Consider the following 23,705-nt stretch of genomic DNA (forward strand, 5'->3'; position numbering starts at 1 on the left):
AGAAATAAGGTGAGTTGAAGGTACCCAATCCAGGTTAAGTGTGATCAAAGGATGCTTCCAAGAGATGAGCATGCTGAAGCAAGGCCTGTATGAAAAGCTGCAGCATAAGACAGAGAGTGCAGCATAGGTTCAGAGGCAAGAGACCATGATCTTGTGAGAAAATGTAGGCAACTTCCTGTGGTTGGAGCAGGTATCCAAGGGAAAGTGGTCATATGTAAAAATGAAAAAAAAAAAAAAATAGAAACTGGACAATATAGGAAATTGTAAACCCTAAAGAGTTTGTCACAGAAGGATTTTAAGTTAAAAGATCACATGATTCAATTTATAGAAAGTTCACTTACTCTGAGACTATGGCCTGCTTATTTGTGTAAGATTATAAAAGCTCTCAGAAGATTTTGTAGCATTTGTGCTTTTCTCACATTATTCCAAAATGTCTTCCTATATTGTTTAGACTTGAATCATCTTAGAGATAAATAAGCAAACAAGTTAGTCCTGAAGCACTGTTCAGATGTATGGGGGCGTATAATGAGGCCAAGTCACCAACAAAGATGTGTATATTCTGGAGTCAAGTGGCCACAGGGGTAGGCTTCAGCCATGCAGCAGATGTCTACAGAGGACTAGAACGCATACAGGCAGAGGAACAGAGTGAAGGTTTCACTCTTTGTAAAGAAGGTTTCACTCTTTGTAAAGACAGGGAACATTTTGTAATAAACCTGAGTGGAACTATTTCAAGCAATCACTGCTACTCGTCTATTTTTCCATCCAGTATACTTGAAATTAACTAGAGAAGAATAAAAGAAAAAGCAAGAGAGAAACAGAAAAAGAACACAAAAATGAAGCAACATTTTGCTTACACCATGGGTTTTTGAAAGGTTATGTAATTCAGTAAAGCTATCAAATTTTAGGAGAGTCTGCTACATTTTATATTGAGTAGATCATCTACTTAACAAGTAGAATAACCAAAATTCTGGATGGAAGAAAAAAAGTATGCTTACATGACTTCAGGATTATGACATAATAGAAGCTGTTTTCCTAATAACTGTGAAATATTCAGTTTTTTGGTTATCAGACTCTCATTTTTTTTTTAAAGTGTAACAATGCCTTTAAAGGCTCCAAAGCGAGGTGACCATTAGCATTCCAGTGCATGTGTCTCCATCTTGAGGTAATAAATTTATCTCCAGGAGATAAAGTTGAAGGAATGGATAGAACTGGCCTTGTCTCCCTCGTCTTTGCTCTGAGAAGTTTGAGAATACCCAGATTAAGAAAAAACAGATGCCCTTCTCAGTTTAGAAGGGCTGACCCTCACTAACACCCTGCAAAGAAGGTGTTTTCACATTTTATAGATGAGAAAACTGAGACTCTGAGAGATTAAATGTTCCTTTTGGATAATAGTCCAATAAACGGAAACATCATTATACTTTGTTCTGTCTGCCTTAAAAATTGCATGTTTTCCATAATCCTTCCCAACCTGTGCAAATGTCTTGGGATTTTTCTCCTGTCTTGACCCAAATCCTAGATTTTACTTTTTCTATCTAGAAATAAGTATAGAGCTAGTTTCCTCCTCCCCCAAAGATTTAAATATTCTAAAAGACTTGTTCCATCTTTTCTAAGCTAGAGTTTTTGTTTTCTTTGTTGACCTAGACCAAGGGGCAGCTTAAAAGGAAAATAAGAGAACTCTTGTCTTAGCACAGTTCCCCATCTGTTTAAATCATCTGATCTTTTTATGACACACTAATCATTTTCAATCATTTGATTGATACACACGTAGGACCTTGTTATACTGAAGGTACTTAAGGCCCAGATAAAGAAAATCTTAAACAAACAAAAACAAACTAATTCCCAGCCTGACTCTTCTTCTGCCAAGAGATGCCACCTGTGGACAATGATTTCCTGCATTATCCAGATCTCAGGACCCTTGAGCAAAATCCATACCATTGTACTGAAAATTAAGTATTCTCAGTTAGAAACTGATCAGGTTCAGCAGCTTGTAATTATGGTTTTAACCCTAAGAGAAGAGTTCTGAGAGGAAGGAGTGGTTAAAATCAATTTGGAAGCATACTAGAGGAATGGATTATAATGCAATTAAAGTAAAAAGAAAATTACCTAAGGAAACAAGAGAAAAATTTAGTAATTAAAGGGTTGGTAGTGGCTTCTTTAATTATTATATTTAGAAATGAAGAAATCTTTTTAATCTGATCAGAAGTAATTGCAAGCAAACTCATTTGCTTACTGCTTTATTATTTGAGAGTATACTGTCCACCTGACATAATTTTTCACAGAATATACTTTGAGAAACACTGATTTAATGGAAGAGAACACTGAACTAGGTGTTGTGTCACTTAGTAGTAACTTGCTGTGCAACTCTGGACCAGCACTAGCCCTCTCTAGGGAGAGTGCTGACCTGGATAGTGGTTTTTAAAGTGTGGCCCAGGGCCACTGTTGCCACCACAACCACCCCCTACCCAACCCCAACACCACCACCATCACCACATCTTGAGAACTTGTTAGGAATGCAAATTCTCAGGCTAGCTCAAATATATGGAATGAGAAATTTGGGGATATGGCCCAGTAAAATATTTGAACAAGCCCTCTATGTATATCTGATGCATGCTAAAGTTTGAGAATCACTGACATGGATTATCTGTAAAGTATTTTCTTATATCAATAGGCTGTGATTCTATAAACCAATTTTAGAAATAGCTTCATTCAGGGTCAACTAATTTCAGGTATTCTTCTAGTATTTAAGTCACTCACAAAGAAGATAACCAGGACACTGCCATGTAATAAAGGATTAGGAACTGAATATTGAGAAATTGGATTTATTGGAAGAGATATTTAAGAATGTATTCTATGTGAACGGTCCTTTAGACATACTCATCAGGGGGCATAAAAATGAGAAAGACAGTCCCATGAAAAAGTTAAAAAATAGAATAAAAATAACACATTAATAAAATAATGAGGACAATCGCAAACTCGTAGTATATTAGGACATTAGAACTGGGAAGATTCATAACAATTCATTTATTCCAACCCCCTCATTTTGTTGATAAGAAATCTGAAGCAAGTAAGTTGTCCCAGGTGCTAGCTTGTGAGAAAATAAAAGCATGCTGAATCTTTATAATAGGTGATTTAAAAAAATTACTTGTTGAACTGTACAAAAATGGTTTTCTTCAGTGGAGGTAAGAAGAATTAGTTTCTATATATGGGTGATTCTTTGCACTTCACTGAACAATCTGGACATATAGCTTTAAAACATTCATGGAGGAATTCATTTACTAAGCCACTGTCTAGAGACATTTTTGGAATTTCTAGGATTAACTTTCAATTTAAAATTATCTGGAAATGAGTCATGTTCCATCTATTCCATCAAATCTTGATTTCTTATTATACCATGAATCAGAAAGTCAGCCTTAGATCTCTATACCAGGGCCAGATCTTATGTAACCTGAGTTACAGTTGACAGCCATCAGGTCTCATGCTTGCAAAAAGCAAAACAAAATAAAAACATAGCTTTGCAAGGATTTGGGAAGTGTTTCTATATGTAACTCCATTGAATTTTCAGAAAACTGCTACTGAAAGGGATGATATAGTTAGCCTGCATCATTTTGGTATAGTGGAAAAATGTACTTAAAAAGTAAATCACTTTTTCTGATGTTCAATCATTGATTTAAACAGAATGCTTAGTAGATATATTATTTAACAAGGCAAAATTATTGCTGCTAGCCTAAGTCAATTTTGTTTGAATTCATCCAACACAGATTCAACAATGGACTGAGTCCATAGTATGCCACATCTTGAGAATCCACAGATGAATAAAACAATATCCATGTCTCAAAGAATTCATAGTCCAAGGAATCAGGAAAACATACTTTGGTTGTTATGATGAAATTACTTTTTTAACCAAAGCACATAAACAATGCATACAATAATCTACAAAACTACAAAAGGTTTGGAATCATCAATTCTTGTGATAACCAAGTCCATGACAATATAATTCAGAATGTCCAAGGTAATTGGTATTATGAATGTTTATGATAATCATTAGATATTTAAGCAAACATATATAGGATTCAAGGTCAATTAACAGTTGAGTATTTCTGATGTTTTCAGGTAGAGAAGGAAAGATAGTAACGTTATTCAGTTCTTCTTTGGTGTAAATTTATGAGACAAATATTACCCATATGTTGTACGTAATAGAAAATCAGTAACTTTTAGTGACTTTTCAAGGTCACACATCAAGTCAATGAAAGACGCAGGATTTATAACCATATCGAACTCTGAATGCAAAGGTTTTTCCACTCAGTAAGAACATGCTGCTTTTTAGGGAGATAGAGAGCAAGAAAGAAGAATAGAGAGAAAGAGAGGGAAAAGACTCATCACAGAGAGATAAAAAGGACAGAGAAAGAAAGAAAGACAAAAAGGCAGACAGAGCATGAGTGTGTACTTTTATAGTATCCTGCCTCAAAATCGCAGAAATGATGTCTGTGTAATTTAGCAAATCAAAAAACTGCTGAAATGTGCACCAAATTAATTTTGGTAATGAGTGTGGGGAATAATCAAGACAACAACAACAAAAATATAATTAGAAATATTTTTCTAGGAAGATGCAATGGTAAGACTGATGTGTCCTTAACCAATACGGTTAAGTTGCGAATGTAGAAGAATCCTTTAAGCAATGCCATTTTTAAATGAATTAGAGACCAAGTTTTCTCCTCCAGTGAGCAGGGTCATGTTTTCAAAAGAAAATGCTCTCAAAAAAGTGGTCCAATAGTCCACTGATAACAGAATGAAGCTGGTCTTTGTTTTGTTTTTTTCCTTCTTTCTAAGTATTATTTTCAACTAATAGAGGTTACAATTATGTTAATGCTAAATTCATAATGCCTACCACATGCCAAGCCCTGATCTCAGGAGCTCATTGAAGCTCAGGAGATCGACAGACTTTTGAGCTACTGTCAGACAACCTGCTGGTACTGATAGGCATTGAGTCTCGTGCGCTCCACCATCTATTGAGCTCTGCTCAGCCAGACCACCCCATTGTACCTGGTTAAACAATAACCCCCCACTCAGTACTTGACAGTCCTTGAAGGCAAGGACTATGCCCACAGCAGATCTTGAACAAGTACTTGTTTATCTCAAATAACCCTTTGCTTTGTTTGGTTTGTTTCGGTTACCCAAGGGTAAAAATCTACACTTTTTTCTTCCAGCTTTGAAGACTTGTCCTTTCAGAACCCTGCCTGATCATTAAAAACCTTACTGGATGTCACTAGCCTGCAGGTTTGAGATGTACTAATTTGATCTCCACAACAGATAGCAATTAATACGTTACCCATATTTCTCCATCTTGTGTGCAAGGATGCCATGAAAAAAAAAAATGTCAACCATTTTGCTGACAATCAGGTTTCCAGTGTCTATGCATTTTCCCTATTTTTCAAGACTACTAATTGTATTGAGAAGAGTGATCTCTTTAAAATAAAAATCCAGTCATACCAAGTCTTTCTCTCAATCCTCCAATAATGCCCCATCTTATGCAGAGTTAAACCGAAAGTTTTTATCACTACCTACTACAAAAAATAATAAAATAAATATTTTAATGAATGAATGACTTTCTCTGTACACTAACATTGATCACTAGTTATTAGAACTTAACTTTTTCTTGGGGCTCATGACTTCTTATAATAAGTAACTTATTAATCATCCTTGAAAGCACTTCTAGCCCCAGATCTCTCAATTTAATCTCTGATAATTCAAATTTACGGTGAGTATTTTTAACTCTAAATGTAAGTGTTAAAGCTGCATTTCTAAAATTCCTGCTAAAAGCATTAAGTGGTTGCCTAGAAAACTAACAGATCTTTATTTCTCATAATTATTGCTTTTAATAATTCAGAAATATTTAAAATGCCTACCATAAACAAGGTTCTGTTAGGTGCTCTTGAAGTTTAAAAAGTAAATATTTAAAAAAAAAGAAAAAAAGAAAAAGAAGGAAAGGAAGAGGGGGAAGGGAAGGAAGAGAAGAGGAGGGGAGGGGAGGGGAGGAAGGAAGGATGGAAGGAAATGTTATTAGACCATGGAATGGGACAGAAGAATAAAATCCCAAAGAAACTTGAAAGCAAAAGAATAGAAATATGAAACTCTCCATATATAGAAGCAAAAAACTTATTTAGTAATTTCAAATCCCAATTAATATGTGTCAACTGAGACACTGATAGATTTTCAAGAAACAGGAATTTTTAGAAAATCCAGAGAAGTAAAATTTAGAATATTTTTATTCTCTTCTATTACCTTCCAGCCTCAAGTCATCTAGCTCTTATAAAACATATTACATTTTATACTTTGTTACTTGAATTTGATTTTAATAATGTTTGTTAAAGAAAAAATAATATCATGCCACAGGGAGCAGGAGAGCCATAGGGAGGAGTGTGTGCCACTATACACCAAACTGATTTTCAGAATATGAATAAAGTTGCAAAGTTATTAGTATAATTTACTATTGAGAAAGGATACAATAATTTATCACTTGCACAGCTGGTTCTGAGTAACACATAATAATGAATTTTGTAACACCTCCTCTGAGAAATCTTATTCTTCGTTATTTCCAAAATTATTCTTCCCTTAAAATCCCTTTTCCCTATAGAGAATCCATAGGAACATTCATAGACAATCACAACTTTATCCAAAGAGGGAAGGAAGAGCAACATTTTCCTCCTTCCAGTAAGAAGAAGTACAATTATTTTTAATTTCAGGAAGAGGATACATTTTTTTGAAGATTGGCATTTTAGCCATCCTTGCAATGATGGCTAAACGTTCCCCATAGTCAATTGCTCAAGACTCCTTTGGGCAATATGTCCCTCTCTGGCTTAAAAACTCACCAGGACTTGTTGGTACAGGATAGAAGTTTTTCCACATTTGGACTTCTCCACTTCTTGCAATATTTTATGCTTGCCTTCCTCCGTATTTGTTCTGCACTCATCCATTACTATTACCAAATAGAATGGCATTTGTTCTCATTTCTCTACTGTTGTATGCATCCCAGGGCCTGGGATATGTTTCACATACCTAGAAGATGCTTACTTTAAAACCAAGTTTAATAGTTCCAACCATTCTGAAACCTTCCTCAATTAGAAAGGGTACCTACTACTGTGGTGTCCTATACTTATCAGTTATAACACCCACCATTGTTTTTACAAGTATTTTGTCACCCACCCAAGCTCCTTGAGTTCAGGGTCATGATATAGTCTTCTCTGCAGCCCCAGTATTCCATGCAGAGTGGACCACAGCATGTTCTCTTCCTGAACTCCATCATCACTACCATGCCTTAAAAGAAATATAGAGTTCTACATGCAGGAAACTGGGAAATTAATTGGTGGTTAATAAAAACCCTTCCAGAATTCTGAACTCCTCTCTTGATTTCCTAGGTTATATATGTTGCATTATTTTCTGATTACTCAGTTCACATGCCCTCATCTAGCTTCTATTATTTCATGAATGAAAATGAAGAATCAACCTAGAGGAGAGGAAAATAAAAATGTGTAGGGCACAGAAGAAGCGCAGCCGTGATATTTTGGTTCAGATTAACTTAGAATGAAGCAGTTAAATAATAATTGGTAAAACATGGGAAAATGTTGAAAACTTAAGGACAGATCAAGATTGAGTTGAACTTTTTAATGTGGGAACATATACAGGCTTACAAGAAATTTCATGCCATGCCATGAAGTATAACCTAAATGTTGATGGATCTCAATTCCCTCTATGCCTACAAAGGGACAATTCAGGTTCTGAGTTCTTGAATTTCAATTTTAGATTCATTCCCTAAGCTTCTTTCTTTTTTTAGAAACTCATCTATTTTATTCAATGTTTTCCTCTACAAGAGCTTCGCCAAGAAAGAGATTTAAATTATGTACAACACAGAGAAATAAAAATGAAAAAAAGGATATTTCCCTCATATGCTCAGCATCTGTTCCTATGAAATAGGTCTTATGTTGGAAACACAGAAGAACCCTTTGCACCTTCTTTGCTTTCACATCCCTGAATTAAGTCTCCTAATTGGACTTTTCTTAAAGGATTAGTGGAAGAAAATATGTATGGGGCCACCAAATTAAGGATCTTGGCTGCCCTTCAACATTCCCTAAATAATATATTTAATGTAAGCCAAATTTTCTATGCTTTCCACATAGCCTATAAAAAAAATTTAAGCTGATGATTTTACTATGCTGCATTGAATTATACCATCCAAGAAGAAAATACCAATGCTAAGAAACTGATTTAGAAAATAAGGTTTGTTTTTACAAATTCATTCAGTATTAATTCTCTAAGTTTATATAATTGTTACTCCAAGCTCTCTTGATACCTCCTACTCCATCTTCTTAGTCTTCTCTCCCTAGAGCAAACTGAAAATACAAACTGAAAACTAATCAAATATTCATCAACACTGAAAAGATCTCACTTGTCCCCAAGGAACAGCCATAGGGAGAATGGTAGTAATAGAATATATTTTAGAAACAACCCAATATAGCAGCAATGACTGTAACACTCACTTGATATATGTTGTCTTTATCTTTCTAGAATCCTCTAATTCATAATTTTAGTGTTTCTAGGTTTATTTTTTAATGAATTTAAATACCAACTACCTGTCAAGAGATAGGTACTTTAAAAATGACTCCCAAAACATAGCATTTGTCTAATGACAATCAGTTGTGATTATACTCATTTGTGATGATTATGGTTTCACCTCTTTGAAATACCTTTTTCCTCTGACCAATTCTGCTCTATTTCTCAAGATGCCTTCTTAAATTCACCCCCAAAACACAAAATTTCAGAGGCCAATATGAGGCACTTTTCAAATATAGTATACTTGCAGTGATAAGATATCTCAAAATTTGCCTAAAGTAATACTGTATTCAGCACATACAATATTCACACAAAGGCTTCCTAAGGCTGGGTTTCCTGTGGTCTTTATTATTGGGTCAAATGACTGACGGACTTATGAATGGTATAAGTCCAGTTTTAGAGTACTCATTCAAATTTTGGAAGGAAAAATATTTAAACAGACAAAGCTCCACATATACATTTGTTTTTCCATCAAGGTGAAAGCCTAGATTGAGCTAACACATCTAAAAATGCTAAAAATAATGGAGGGACCTAATTTAAGCATTTCCACAATAAAAAAGAATATGGGAGAGGCATGTTCACTGCCTTAGCCTTTGGTATAATTTTTAATAGAAACCAAGAGAAGCCAAATTACTTAACAATTTTTTGCTTCCAAGAAAAGCATCATTCATTCATACTGTAAATGGTAGCACAAATGTTAGGTCAGCCTGAATTGAAACCAGTAAGAGCTAAGAATGTAGTTACAGAGCACATACATGAGCTAAAGGTGTTTGTTAGTTTTAATAGTATAACTATTCTCAATACTTTTTCAAAAAAACCCAGAGAATGGGTATTTTAGTTTGCATAGCTGCTATGACAACTACCACACAATGGGTTGCTTAAACAACAAGCATTTATGTTCATGGTTTCAGAGGCTGGAAGTCCAAAATCAAGGTGTTGGCAAGACCACGCTTTCTCCTCAAAATCTACAGCATCTAGTGCTGGCTTGTACCAAAACGTTATGCTTCCCTGGCTTGCACCTCTGCCTCTGCTCACTGCTCACACTGAGATCTCTCTCCCTCTTTCCCTTCCCCCTCCTAAGTCCCCACTCCACCCCTTTCTTGTGTCTGCTCTTCTGGTTTCCACTGACTTCCTGCCTCAGGCTCCTGTGGCCCTCTCTGACTGACTGCCTCAGAATTTCTTCTGCTTATAAAGGACAACAGTAACATGGATTAAGAACCACTGTGATTCAGTTGGGCCACAAATTAACTAAAAAGAACACCTTCAAAAGGTCTTTATACATGTTTACACCCACAGTGATGTGGATTAATATTAAAAACATATGTTCATTGAGGTACAGGGTTCACTCTACCAAGTTAGAGGGGCTCCTGAAGACTAATGATGAGGAAAAGTAAATTTGCAAATTTATCACATACCCTACAACAAAATTCTAGAATAGATTATTATGCAGACTTTGTGAAGATAACCTAAGATGACAGCTAGGTGAGACAGGGCAAAACACCACCTCCATGAAAAACACTAGATAAAAACCAGAAAGTGACCCAGAATATCAGTTTCAGCAATGCACCAGCTGGACAAGGTCTGCTAAAACCACAGGGACCGTGCACTTGGTGAAACAGGGAGTCTGCATTCTGAAACAAGTAAGCTAGCTGAAAGTCCCATGGCTGTGCTGCGGTGTGGGGAAACCAGGGGTTGGCATTTGGAGATGGACTAGTTCTTTTTAAAAAAAAAAAAAAAAAACCCAGGAGCGGCTGCAGTCACGATGGTTTGAACCATGCAGTGAAGCACGGCAGGAGCAGGCTGTGCCAACCTCTCCGTGTCTGGCGTGGAGGATAGACCGCTGATGATTCCCTCAGGGCTGGGGGGGCAGAGGGGAGAGCCAAAAGGAGAAAGTAACTGCACTGCTTTCAGCCAGCTCCCCGGCGGGCTGAGGACACTCCTGCCCGGGGTTGTACCCACAGCCCAGAGCCGAGCCAGGAAACCCAGTGTGACGGGGAGCGTATCCCACGGCACTGCGCACACGCCACAATATCGGCCGTGGACAGTGGCCTTGGGTGTATACACAGCTAGTTGTCCCAGAGCTGGGAAGGTGGAGCTGTGCGAAAAGGGGGGAGAGGTGGTGAGACACCCCATTCAGCCATCTTTGCATCAGGCTGAGAGTGCCCCTGCATGGCCCGGCAGCCTGGGACTTCCCTTGAGGGATGGTGCGCACATGTGACGTAGCACAGCCTTCCCTCAGCAGAGGTCCTGGAAGATCACAGCTGAGAAAGGGGGCCTGCTGAGAAAACCCAGGGACACTACATCAATGCCAGCAACTTGTGGGTCAGCGGCAGAGACAATCTGGGGCAAAACTGCAATGAAGGCTTAGACTCTTGCAACAGCCTTGAATCTCCAGGAACACCTGGGAGGTTTGAATATTAAAGCTGCCCTGCCTCCCTAACCACCCAGACACACACCCCACATTCAGGGTGGACAGCACCAACAACACAACCAAACTGAGTTCACCAATTTAACCCCACAAGAATCATTTCCCCACACACCACAAAGACAAAGTTGAAGAGAACTGACTTGAGGGGAATAGGTGACTCACAGATGCCATCTGCTGGTTAGAGAAAGTGTACGCCACCAAGTTGTAGTTCTGAAAATTAGATTGGTATTTTTTACAACTTGAAAGAACCCTATCAAGCAAAGCAAATGCCAAGAGGCCAAAAACAACAGAAAATCTTAAAGCATATGATAAAACCAGACGATATGGAAAACCCAATCCCAAACACCCAAATCAAAATATCAGAAGAGACACAGTACTTGGTGCAATTAATCAAAGGACTACAATCAAAGAAGGAGAGCATGGCACAGGATATAAAGGACATGAAGAAGAACATGGCACAGGATATAAAAGACATAAAGAAGATCCTAGAAGAACATAAAGAAGACATTGTAAGAGTAAATAAAAAAATAGAAGATCTTACGGAAATGAAAGAAACTGTTGGCCAAATTAAAAAGACTCTGGATACTCATAATACAAGATTAGAGGAAGTTGAAAAACAACTGTGTCCTAGAGGACCACAGAACAGAAAATGAAAGAACAAAAGAAAGAATGGAGAAAAAATAAAAAAAATCAAAACGGATCTCAGGGATACAATAGATAAAATAAAACGTCCAAATTTAAGACTCATTGGTGTCCTAGAAGGGGAAGAGAAGGGTAAAGGTCTAGAAAGAGTATTCAAAGAAACTGTTGGGGAAAACTTCCCAAACCTTCTACACAATATAAATACACAAAGCATAAATGCCCAGCAAACTCCAAATAGAATAAATCCAAATACACCCACTCCAAGACATATTCTGATCAGACTGTCAAATACTGAAGAGCAAGGAGCAAGTTCTGATAGCAGCAAGAGAAAAGCAATTCGCCACATACAAAGGAAACAACATAAGACTAAGTAGTGACTACTCAGCGGCCACCATGGAGGTGAGAAGGCAGTGGCATGACATATTTAAAACTCTGAGAAAGAAAAATTTCCAACCAAGAATACTTTATACAGCAAAACTCTCCTTCAAATTTGAGGGAGAGCTTAAATTTTTCACAGACAAACAAATGCTGAGAGACTTTGCCAATAAAATACCTGCCCTACTTCAGATACTAAAGGGAGCCCTACTGACAGAGCAACAAAGAAAGGAGAGAGAGAGAGAGAATTTTAACACACATATATAGAACCTTACATCCCAAATCACCAGGACACACATTTTTCTCTAGTGATCACAGATCTTTCTCCAGAATTGACCATATGCTGGGACATAAAACAAGCCTCAATAAATTTAAAAAAAAAACAACTGCATATATTCAAAGCACATTCTCTGACCACAGAGGAATACAAATAGAAGTCAATAATTTTTGATTTGTAACTCCACTATTTACTTCCTACATGATATAAAATATACAAACTCTAATGACAAATCAGTGGTTTTGGACTCAATGTAAAATATGTAATTTTTGACAAGAACTACATAAAGGTAGGGGAATGGAGGAGTATAGGAAAATAGTTTACATGCCCTATTGAAGTTAAATTGGTATCAAAGAAAAACAAGATTGTTATGGATTTAAAAGGTTAATTTTAAGCCCCACAGTAAACACAAAGAAATTATCAGAGAATATGACCACAGAGATGAAAAGTAGAGTATGGGTTACAAGAAGTGGGGGAAGGGGCAATGGGAAGGTAAGAAATCAGTGAAGGGTTGGTGTTTGAGGTGAAGGGAATTTCTAGTAATGGAAGGTGGGAAGGTGATAGCATTACAACATTCTAAATGTGATTAATCCCACTAATAGAATGCTAGGGAGGGGACGGAATGGGAAGATTTAGGCTTTATATGTGTTTCCACAATTGAAAAAAAAAAAAAAAAAGACATTCTAAATAGATGACAATTGAATGCCAAGGATGATCCTGGATGGATCTGAGGATGGAGGACAGGAGGCTCAATGGGACACAGTTGAGACATAAGAAAAAAAAAAAAAAGGAAATATAGAATGTAAGCTTTGTATCAATGTTGAATTTCTTGAACTTCTTAGCTGCACTTAATGGGATTGCATAAAAGAATATTCTTGTTCATGGGAATTGTATATGTGAATTATATTGTTTGTTCAAGGATGTGTGCAGCTTGCTCTCATGTGTTCAGAAGACAAAGTAACAGATGATGGATGACAGATAGGGAGGAAGGGAGGGAGGAAAAGAGAAATGGTGGTGTGACAGCATGTTAAAGTTGGTGGCTCTGGGTATTGGGGAAGGGGGTTAGGGTATGCTGGAGTTCTGTGTATGGGGTTTGTATTGTTTTTGCAACTGTTCCTATAACTTTGAATTTATTTCAAAATAAAATTTAAAAAAAAAAAGCTAATGACAACTAAGGTTAAGTATTGCATCAGTGTGAAACTGGAAAGAAACTTTCTAGCAGGATGTTAGACTCCCTCCTGTTCAAACTTAGAGATGCAAATACAGAAGACATAGAAAACCCATTTATTAAGTTTATTGGCAACCCAAGGCTGAACTGCAAAGCTAATCCAATCAGATCACAGAGTCAAAGTTTTACCAGGTCTTAGAAATTAGGGTTCAGTAAGCTGGAATTTGATTAATTTAAAAAATCAAATGTCTATTACATGCAAGTCACAATGAAGAACACAAAGATCTACGTTGGTGTTTCCCAATCTTCTGTGATGGTGATTTAAAATAATCAATTGCTAAAAGTACTAATTCCTGTACCCTCCCAGAACCCTTAAACCAGAATAATCTCTAGCTGAAGCTATTGTACAGCTATTATTTGTAAAAACACCTCAGCTAATTTTTATCATTATCTGAAAGTCTGGGCAAAACTGATAAAATACATAGCCCTTAACCTCAAGAAATTCACAGAGGAAAGATGAGACAAAACGCTTGTAAAAGTCTTTGTAAATAGTATATGGCTATATGCATGAAAAGGTGGTGGGTAATAGTAGTAGTAGTAGTAGCAGTACTAGTAGTAGTAGTAGTAGCTTCTAAATTATAAGGCAGGAAATAGGTACAGAATTTAAGTATGAAAAAGTGTTTCTTCTCAGCAATATTAACAAAGGCAAATTTGCAGTTATTTCTTAAATCTTTATCTTTCCTTTATACCCCCCCCCCCCAAAGTAAATAAGAATGACTGATGTGCTGATGTGTGGGATCGGGGTTTAGTGTTCTTTTAGAGTACTTTTCAGCAGTGTGTTTCTTTTTTTGCCTGAAGCTCTCCTTGGAGGATTTACTCAAAATGCTAAAAAGAAACCTATAATTAGGGGAGACTAGAAGAACAGAGAAACATCAGTCACACTGTGAAATATACAAATGTGAAATCTGTGGTGAGCCTAAGAAAAACTGGACAATGCAGCCAAAGTGGCAAGTAGAATCAGGAGTGACAAGTGAGATTCTTACAACAGTGCTCAAGATGACAGTCCCCCAGAGTCTTTAGATGGTCATGCACACACACTTGCATGCATGCACACACACACACCACCTAAACTGATGGATATATACCCTGGTATGGTATTTTCTGGTTCTCCTCAGTTGACTGATTTTCTTTATTTTTCAGGTCCTGAGCTAAATACTTGGTACTTCCTCAGGCACCATGCATCAGATGCCTTGAATCAAGAGGAATATCTAGTGGCAGGCAAGATTGAGCCTGTGACAAAATTCCATCAAGTCAAGACTCCTCCTTGAATTTGCCAAACAACAATTTCACAAGTCACTCTAATGCAAAATCCCTAGAATAGGACACAGTATTGGTCAGGTTATTTTCATTTTTGCATTGGAAATATTGTTTTATTATTTGTTATTATATTTAAGAATAGTAGGGCCATAAAACAGTGATGATAATTGAGGATTCAAAAAAAAAACAAAAAAACCTCAGCCATTATGGGGAACAAATAATGGATTGGACACTTTCAGGCTAAAATTAAAGAAAACCATGAATACAGGATATGGTCATTGTTGCTGGGTATTTGAAAATTATGATTAAGTGGACTGACAATCATTGACAAGTTTTCATCCCCATAAAAGAAAACCAACTAAGCTGTCCTAAATACAACATTTTATTTAGAATGACTAAGCACTTTACTAGCCATGGGGTATTCAATAAGACACTTTACAATCACTTTAAAAATGTTTTATTTTGGATTACTGCATAGATGGAGGAGTGGGATGTACTGCCATTAAGAATCTCTTGCTTTTTAATGAATTGTCTCTAATTAAATAATAGTGATATTATAGAAACAAATTAAAATGCATTCATAAATAAGCATTGCCTTGGAAAGCAAGTCTAGAAAAGAGTGGAGTTTATTTTGCCACATTTGATCATTCGGGGATTCAAGTGACAGATAGTAAGAAGATAAATTTTCTTCAAAGTCAGAAACAGTTAAACTGAGGAGTACATCTTCTGAGAAGGTGTTCAGGCTGTTCTGAGGGAATATACTTGAAGGCAGCAGTACTCAGCTGTCCCAGCTTACCCTGGGAAAAACAGGTTTCTTTATGAAGTATGTGATTCTTGACTTAGGGTTTCACACTTATGTAAAAATATGCATCATTAAATATGTTAAAAACAACATAACCATTTAAATTCAAAAATATCCTGTTCCTTAAACAGGTTGATTTTTTTAAAAACCTGGTATGATTTATGCAGAAAATCTGTAAAATATTCTGGTTCATCAAAAGTCCAATTTACATACATTTAAGGGACAGTGTGGAAAATAATTAACTGAATGCATCACAATTCAAAGAGTGAATGTTGCTGGGGATTTTTAAGAGCTTTAAATGGAAAGCTATGAGATTAGTAAGCATATTGAATTAGAAAAAACAAGAAAGAAAACGAAGAAGGAAAGGATGGAAGGGAGGGGGAGATGGAGGGAGAAGCAACAGAGGAAGCAAGAGAGAAAGAGGGAGAATTGCTTTCTTTCTAAACTCACTGAAGTAAAAGGCTCTATATTTTATGAATGAATAATTGTGTTGCTTAGTGGCCATCACCTTAAAATACATGGAAATGATTGCAGATCTATGTGCATCAAGTAATGCTATCTCACCAAGTTCTAGTTCAGAGACTTGCAAGGAAAGGAACATTGACTTGTGAAAAGCAAACTAAATTCCCAGTCAATATTGTACTCCCCACATGGTACATACTCAGGGAAAATCTAAAATGAAATAATACATAGGTTAGTCATAAATGTTTTCATAATTTTGAGGAAACCTAACATTTAATGGGAATTTTCTAAACATTTGAACATTCAAGTTTATTAACTATTAAAATTATTTTAAAACACTCGATATTTTCTCTTGATGAAATGGAAGCTGGCCTTTGATAAACAGAAAAAACATATTATACCCAATTCTACTAAAGACAATAAACCTTCTGGCTTCTTTTCACAATTCAGAACTCAAACAAGTGGAGCATTACATGATAACTTCTTGAGATTAAATCAAGAAATATTAATTCCTATTTGTATTCATACTTCAAGCTATAGATCAAAAACTTACCTGAAAGACAGAGGCTTCCAAACAGTGAATTTGTTTACATGTGCTGACTGTCCAAATAAATGGGGAGATAGTTGAAGTACTGCATGAATGGGATAGGGGTTGCCTAAAGGGAGAAAGAATGTAGGATCTAGGGAGCAAATTTACACACTTGTCCCAGCCAAAATGTTGTCTAAATAGCACCATTATTAAATAGTGAATTAAAGAATTAAACAAAATTCCTGGCATTTGACTTCTCAAATTTACTTTTCCTTTTGATGAAAGTAAAATGCAATTAAATCAAATCCCTGTTTAGCTGAATCTCCCTTCCCTAAACCCAATTCTTCTAAAGTGGAAGTAGTCACCTGCATTAATGTTATTTATTTGCACAGTGCTGTCACACTCGCTTTATATATTTAGAAAACTCCAGTTCCGAAAGGCATGCCTGCAGCAACAACACTTTCAAAGAGTTGTTTTTAGCCAAGAGTTATACTAACCTATACCTTCTATTCTAATGCCAGTGCTGTTCAGAAAGAGAAAGCTATACTGAAAAGGAATAAGGCAACTAAGACATGGGTTATTATAGTCTTTGTAATTGATTAGCTAGATCAAGGTTTTTAAAAAGGCTTAGGAAATGACACCTAATATCCATGAGATCATATAAAACAAAGGCATAAGTTTCTATATATATATATATATATTTATTTTGTTTTATTCTCTTATATATTTATATTCATAGATGTGTAAAAGTTTCTTCAAGATATATCTATATAGAGAGATACAGACATATAATGTAATTACTGTTATATATAAGCTACTCAAAATGCAGTATTATTACCCTGGAAAAAACAGGTTTCTTTATGAAGTATGTGATTCTTGACTTAGGGTTTCACACTTTTGTAAAAATATGTATCATTAAATATGTTAAAAACAACATAACCATTTAAAAATCATACGTGCACACAAGAAGCAAAAGTTAGACGTGAAAAACAGGGATAGAAATTTGGGAAGCAATTGGTCATACCAAGTTATAAAATGAAGTATAGATTGAAAAATATTTGTACTTGTAGCTAAACAATTGCTTTGAAAAGCAGAAAATGCCATTAATGAGGCTTTCACAAAACCAAACACCCCTTTGTCACTTAACAGAAAATTAGTAACTTGGAAGTCTCAGCTGAGAATATCAAAATTACTCTTCATCACCACCAGGTGTCTCAATTACTATACCTATGCCTGAGCAGAGATAACTTGTGGCCCCAGAAGTTGGAAGCAATGAGATGCCTACTAGAGTAAAGAAAGGAGAAAAAACAAAACAAAAGTCTTGAACAAGGAAACACCTGAGCAAAATTTAAGACACCCTTAGCAGTTCTCATCTGAACTGTCTTTACAGAGACAGGATAATTAGAAGAGTTTGTTTTAGACTAGAGATATTTAGAAAGCCAGATAGAAACCTGTCTAATAACTATTCCGTGTTCAAGTCTGAACAGTCTCACAAATGTCTCAGATACATATGTAATCTGAGAGAGACACCCAGGAAGAAAAAAAAAAGAGAGAAAAGAAAGCAACACCTTAAGATTAAAACAAGAATGACAGCAACTCACATGATGTACATATGATTGAATTTGGAATTAGAGTGGAGAAAAAGTTAAGGACTAGGGACATAAAAACATTTCAGCAAAGATGGGAAATTTAAAATGGAGAGGAAGTTCACTTCCCTAGGTTTGCAAGATGACTCTTAGCAATCAGCCCCTCTAACAAACTGCATTTTAGTAAAGAAAATATAATACGGCTTTAGCCATAGAAGCTTGTAGCACCATTCAATGCATTGCTATAAAAAGCCTCACCATCTGGATATTAAGGCTCCTCAACATTGAAACCATAGGGCATTTTCTTCTCTTCTTTCTAATTTACAGATATCACTCAGTGCAGCCCTGAAGGGGGCATACAGTGTGCCATTGTTAGAGCTAGTGTATAATCCAAGGAAATTGGGGAAAATTGGCTTGTGTGCATAAAACTACATGCTTTGCTTGGTATTCAGTACCTGTTTGCAACTTATAAAAGCATACAGGTTTGTTTGTATTTTTTTTCTTCTCTCCATTTTTCCTTAGTCAACATAGGTCTGCAAAGTCATTGTGCATATGCAGAAATGTCTCTGAGCGGCACCATCAAACTTACCCCATTGATTACTGAGAACTGAAACATACATGACCTAGGAGCACTGATCACTGTTGAAAGACTTCTTCAATCTAATCCATAGTCTTCTATTTGCTCCTTGTCTTTATTTAAAACAAAACAAAATGAAACAAAAACACCAATTCAATAATCTACCAGAAAAGACTACCAGATACAGGGAAAAAAAAAGTGTTCAAAAATTAAGAAGGTACCTGAATGACAGAAGAGTCACCACCCCTGTCTCCAACAAAATGAAACTGATTCCCTCTCAGCCCTGAATCATGATCTATAATGTGCAAGCAACTGACTTACTCTTTATCTGCCTCACAAATCTACAGTAGGGAGAAGGGGAGTGAGGGAGACCAAGAATGAGAAAGCTAAAGCTAGCTCAACAACCGAGTTAAATTACATTTCACCTCCACGGAATGCCTAGTTAAGGTGACTTCTTTGGATCTCTTATGTTGCTTACTAAATTGGATATTTTGGCAAAAAAAAAAAAAAAAAAGAATATTCTCTCTTGCTCCAAAATCCCATTCCATGTGTACACTACTCACCCACCTCGCAAAGAATTATTTATCCTCTATCTCCTTTGTCGCTTCTGATCTCATGATTTTACCAAGAGTAATATGGATACCTTGGACTGACCCATCAGCTGACACACCACCATGGAGAGAACGATATGAGCAGATTTTTTCCAAGTTAGAATGTGAATCAAAGTGTGAAGTAGCAAAAGTAAACTTGTACTTTTTGGTGTATTTGTTATTGTGCAGCAGATTGTAAAATCTTTTTTTGCCAAATTTCATCATGAACAGTCAATGCAGAAACCACAAATATTATGGGAGCCAAGGCAATACCAAAAAACATATGTTAAATATTTGCTTGGAAATGAAAGTCTTTATCAAATGCTTCCGAGGGATTTGTCATATTAAATAGTAATAACAAGTGAAGAAGGCAACTCTCCTTTCTTTCTTCTACCTTCCAAAGAGCCAGCAAACTAATAGTCTTTTACACAGGATCTTTGTGCTTAATGTGTCTCTAGAGCTATCTGAGAAGAAAGTACCTGGCTGGCAGAGCTTGGAAATTCCTGACCCAGGTGATGCCTTGGCTTTCAAGCATAAATCTTGATCTGCCTCTAGTCATGCGCTATGCTCCCACATCAGAACCGAGGTCATCCACATCAAGAAAGACAATGTACCATGGCTTGGAGTCACTTCCCAGAAGGGTAATGAAAAAAGACGCTAACTTGTATAAGTGCAACACACATACAAAGTGAAGCCTGTAAAAACAATCACAAAAACCTGTGTCCTTTGATTAAATCGCTGTTTACCACAAACTCCATAAAAACCTCAGTTCTGAACTCAGTGATAACTCAGAGGTGCCATTAAGCTGGACTTTGAATGTAGGACTCAAGTCTTCTAAAGGGTCTTTTTCTGAGGGTCACTTCAACTTGATTGATCATCCTGGCTAAACGATGGTTATTGTTCTCTCATAAAATTTCTTGTAAGATGATGAACATGAAGCAATTAAAATGCATATTAAGGGATGGAGATGTTAAAAAGTTGTTGAAAATTTACTCGATTTTTCTTAGATTTTGGCTAAGAAAACGTGTACAGTCAAGGAATAATAGGGGAAATAACAAATGCAGATTAAGATCACTAAGGGAAAGAAACTCAATAGAGATCTAAGTACAGTCCTAGAATCTAGCTCAATATAGCAGAAGTCTCCCTCAGTTATTCTTTACTATGTCAAATAATCAGTTTACCCACATCACCACAATGGATTGACTTTTCTCAACTAAAAAAATTCTCCCCATTTCCAAATCCACATCATCCTGATATGTACAAGTGCTGAAAAAGATGAAAAGACATTTGATTCCTGGCTCTGACAAATACAGCAATTTGCATGAATATTAAACTTCTGTGATTCAGCAACTTTCACTCCTGTGTATATCACTGAATAGTAAATGCTGAAGAAGAGTTTGAATCCACAGCTCACAACCTTGGCTGTTATTTTAGAAGACTGAGGTACATTTTTCTCAGAGGATGAGGAGAATATTTAAAGGTCTTTAAATTACACATGCAGAGTTGTATAACAATTGTCAAGTAACTCAAAAGGTTAGAAATGCACACTTATGCTAAATGCAAAGTTGCCTATGAATCAAAGAAAGAAGCTGAGTCTCATATTTGCAGAAGACTTTAGGAGTGGGAGAGATAAGAGAGTTACCACGTCATTAAAACTTAAACAGAAAAATCATTGCTGTACTATACCCAAACCCTTACCATTCTGCTTCCTTTAGTGAAAAAGACTTTGCCAGTTAAAGTAAATGCTATGATTGAGAAGGTTTTCCCGATAACTAAAACAACAGATTGCCGAGAGCCTACCTGAAAGTGGACTGTGAGGTTGCTGGTACATTAAGAAAGACAGCATTTAGGAAGCTGACTTACCTTAGCACGGAGCAACCTCCTCCCCAAGTAGACTGGCTTTTGGAAGAGGGTGCCCTCTTGCCAGGGCTGGGGAAGCAGCTGGGAAGAAGTGGCTTTCTGCCACTAGCTGTGACAGCTGTGTGTTACCGGGTCCCTTGGAAACTCGGCTCCAGCGCTCCTTCAGCAAATCAGGCAGTGGCTGCTGGTACCTCAGCCAAGGAAGCTGGGACTGCAGTTGCTAACGCCTCACTTGAGGGGAAAGTGCTGATGTGCGTGCGTGCGTGCGTGCGTGTATGTGTGTGTGTGTGTGTGTGTGTGTGTGTGTGCCAGCTCCAGGCTGAGCCGATGTGTTCTGCATACTCAAAATGCTCATGCAGGGAGGAGGCTCCTCCACAGAGATCCCAGCCTCCCCGCTGAGGAATCACAGTCCACTGACCTTGCTGCTGGGGATTCTGACTGAATGGCTCGCTCATCAATAGATTTACCAGTCAGTCAAATAAAGGAGATCAGATCAGCCTAAGAAAGAGACAAGTCCTTCCCCAAAAGCACTAATTTTAAAAAAAAAGATGTCTCTATTCAACATACCATATCTGGAATTGATTTTTTTTCCCTTGATGCCCCTATATCTTGAGCAAGAATTCTAATTGATGAGCCCGTAAGTTAAAACTTTTCAGGTTGTTTCCATAGGCAGGATAGGATTTTGCCCAGAAGCCAATTCAAAACATTTATTTCACAGAAATCTGTAAGACGCAGACTTGGATTTATCACATGAAATTATGGTGGTTCAAAACACTAAACTACTTTGAAAACCAAAGATTCTATAACATAGTGGAAATGTTTGTAACTAGAGGCAGAAGTCTGGGTTCAAATCCAAACTCGGTTTTCTTTAAACATTAATCCAATACCAAGTATGAAGTAATCATCATTCTAAGTGAGATGTTAATAAGAATAATCTCGTCATAAGGAGCCCAGCCATTATTAGTTGTGTGATCTTGAGCAAGTTATTTAAACCTGTTGAGCAATAATTATCAGTAAAATGACAGGAATTTCTGTGATGAGTGAGTCACTTAAAATGTACTTGAAAATTCTTTGTAAACTATAAAGGATTAACCATAAATTACAGAGTATAGATTGACAGATGATGACAGAGAGAGAGAGAGAGAGAGAGAGAGAGAGAGAGAGAGAGAGAGAGAGAGAGAGAGGGAGAGAAGAGGGAAGAGGAAAGAGAGAAGAGAGAAGAGAGAGAAAGAAAAACATACCAACTTTTCAAGGTCTAGACCCAAATGAGATTAGAAAGTTTTACTCCTGAACTCTTAGCTAATTCTTGTGATTTTAGTCTAGATCATGATCATATGAAACACCAGAAAAGACCTTACTATTGATTATATACCTGGTTATCATGTCCTGTGTCTGCAAATGTTTGGAAAACTAGAACTGAAATTATATTCCTTTAAATTAGAATCCACCACTAACAGTGTTAGACCAAAGTTAATTTAAGAAATGCAATATAGTAGCTAAAACCAGAAATGAGAATCAAGATATCTGGATTCAGTATAAGATGTGCTATGGAGTAAGCTGTGTGACCTTCGGCCAGTCCCTTGACCCCTGAACTTTTGTCTATAATAATGATGATGGTAAATACTACCATTACTACCACCAAAACAGGCACACAATGGAAACTGAAATTTTCTGAGTCCTCACTATTTGAGTGGTACTGTTTTGAGCATCTTGCATTTATTAATGCACTCTTTCTTCACAACACTATAAGGTAGAGAATATTATTACTTCCATTTTGCAGATTAGGATATAAGGCACAGAGCACGTAAGTCAACGGCTAACAGTCTTTCTAGGGCTTACTTGTATTAATGAAGGCCACTGTAATACTAAGGAAGGAATGTAATGTTTTAAAACCTATTTATTTGGGAATATTTATAAGTATATAGAAAAGTTGCATCAATAAGAATAGTAAAAAAAAAAAAACACCTGTGTGCCCTTTATTCACGCTTATTATTAAAACTTTACTACATTTGCTTTATCATTTGATCTGTAAACAGGGTGGGTAGATAGAGAGATAGAGACAGAGAAAGAGATAGAGATTAGACAGAAAGACAGACAGATAGACAGACAGATAGACAGATAGATAATTTAAGCCCTTTGAGGGTAATGTACATATATCATGGCCCTTTACAGATTATCTCAATGTACATTTCATAAAAGTACATGTATTTCTCCATGTTATCAACTTCAGTAAATTCAATACTGCAACAAGTTTTATCTAATTTATTGCACACATCCAATTTTGTCACTTGATCTAATGTCCTTTATGGCATTTTCCCTCTAGTACAGGATCCCATCTGTGCCAGTGCGGATGTATTATGTCCCCCAAAACGCCATTATCTTCGATGTAATCTTGTGTGGGCAGCCATATCAGTGTTAATTAGATTGTAATTCTTTGAGTGTTTCCATGGAGATGCGACCCACCCAATTGTGGGTGATGACTCTGATT

The 23,705-nt window shown here is 36.6% G+C and overlaps 1 long non-coding RNA gene across 1 annotated transcript in view; it reads right to left on the bottom strand.

Annotated features, from left to right (window-relative positions):
• LOC119538671 overlaps positions 1-21,399 on the bottom strand; it is a 547,664-nt gene extending 526,265 nt beyond the window's left edge. The window contains exon 1 of the long non-coding RNA XR_005217617.1: positions 21,221-21,399. This is a non-coding gene — a long non-coding RNA (uncharacterized LOC119538671). The remainder of the gene's footprint in view (positions 1-21,220) is intronic.
• Between the last annotated feature and the right edge of the window lie 2,306 nt (positions 21,400-23,705).

Source organism: Choloepus didactylus, chromosome 6, assembly GCF_015220235.1.
Source record: "Choloepus didactylus isolate mChoDid1 chromosome 6, mChoDid1.pri, whole genome shotgun sequence".
Classification (NCBI taxonomy): Eukaryota; Metazoa; Chordata; class Mammalia; order Pilosa; family Megalonychidae; genus Choloepus; species Choloepus didactylus.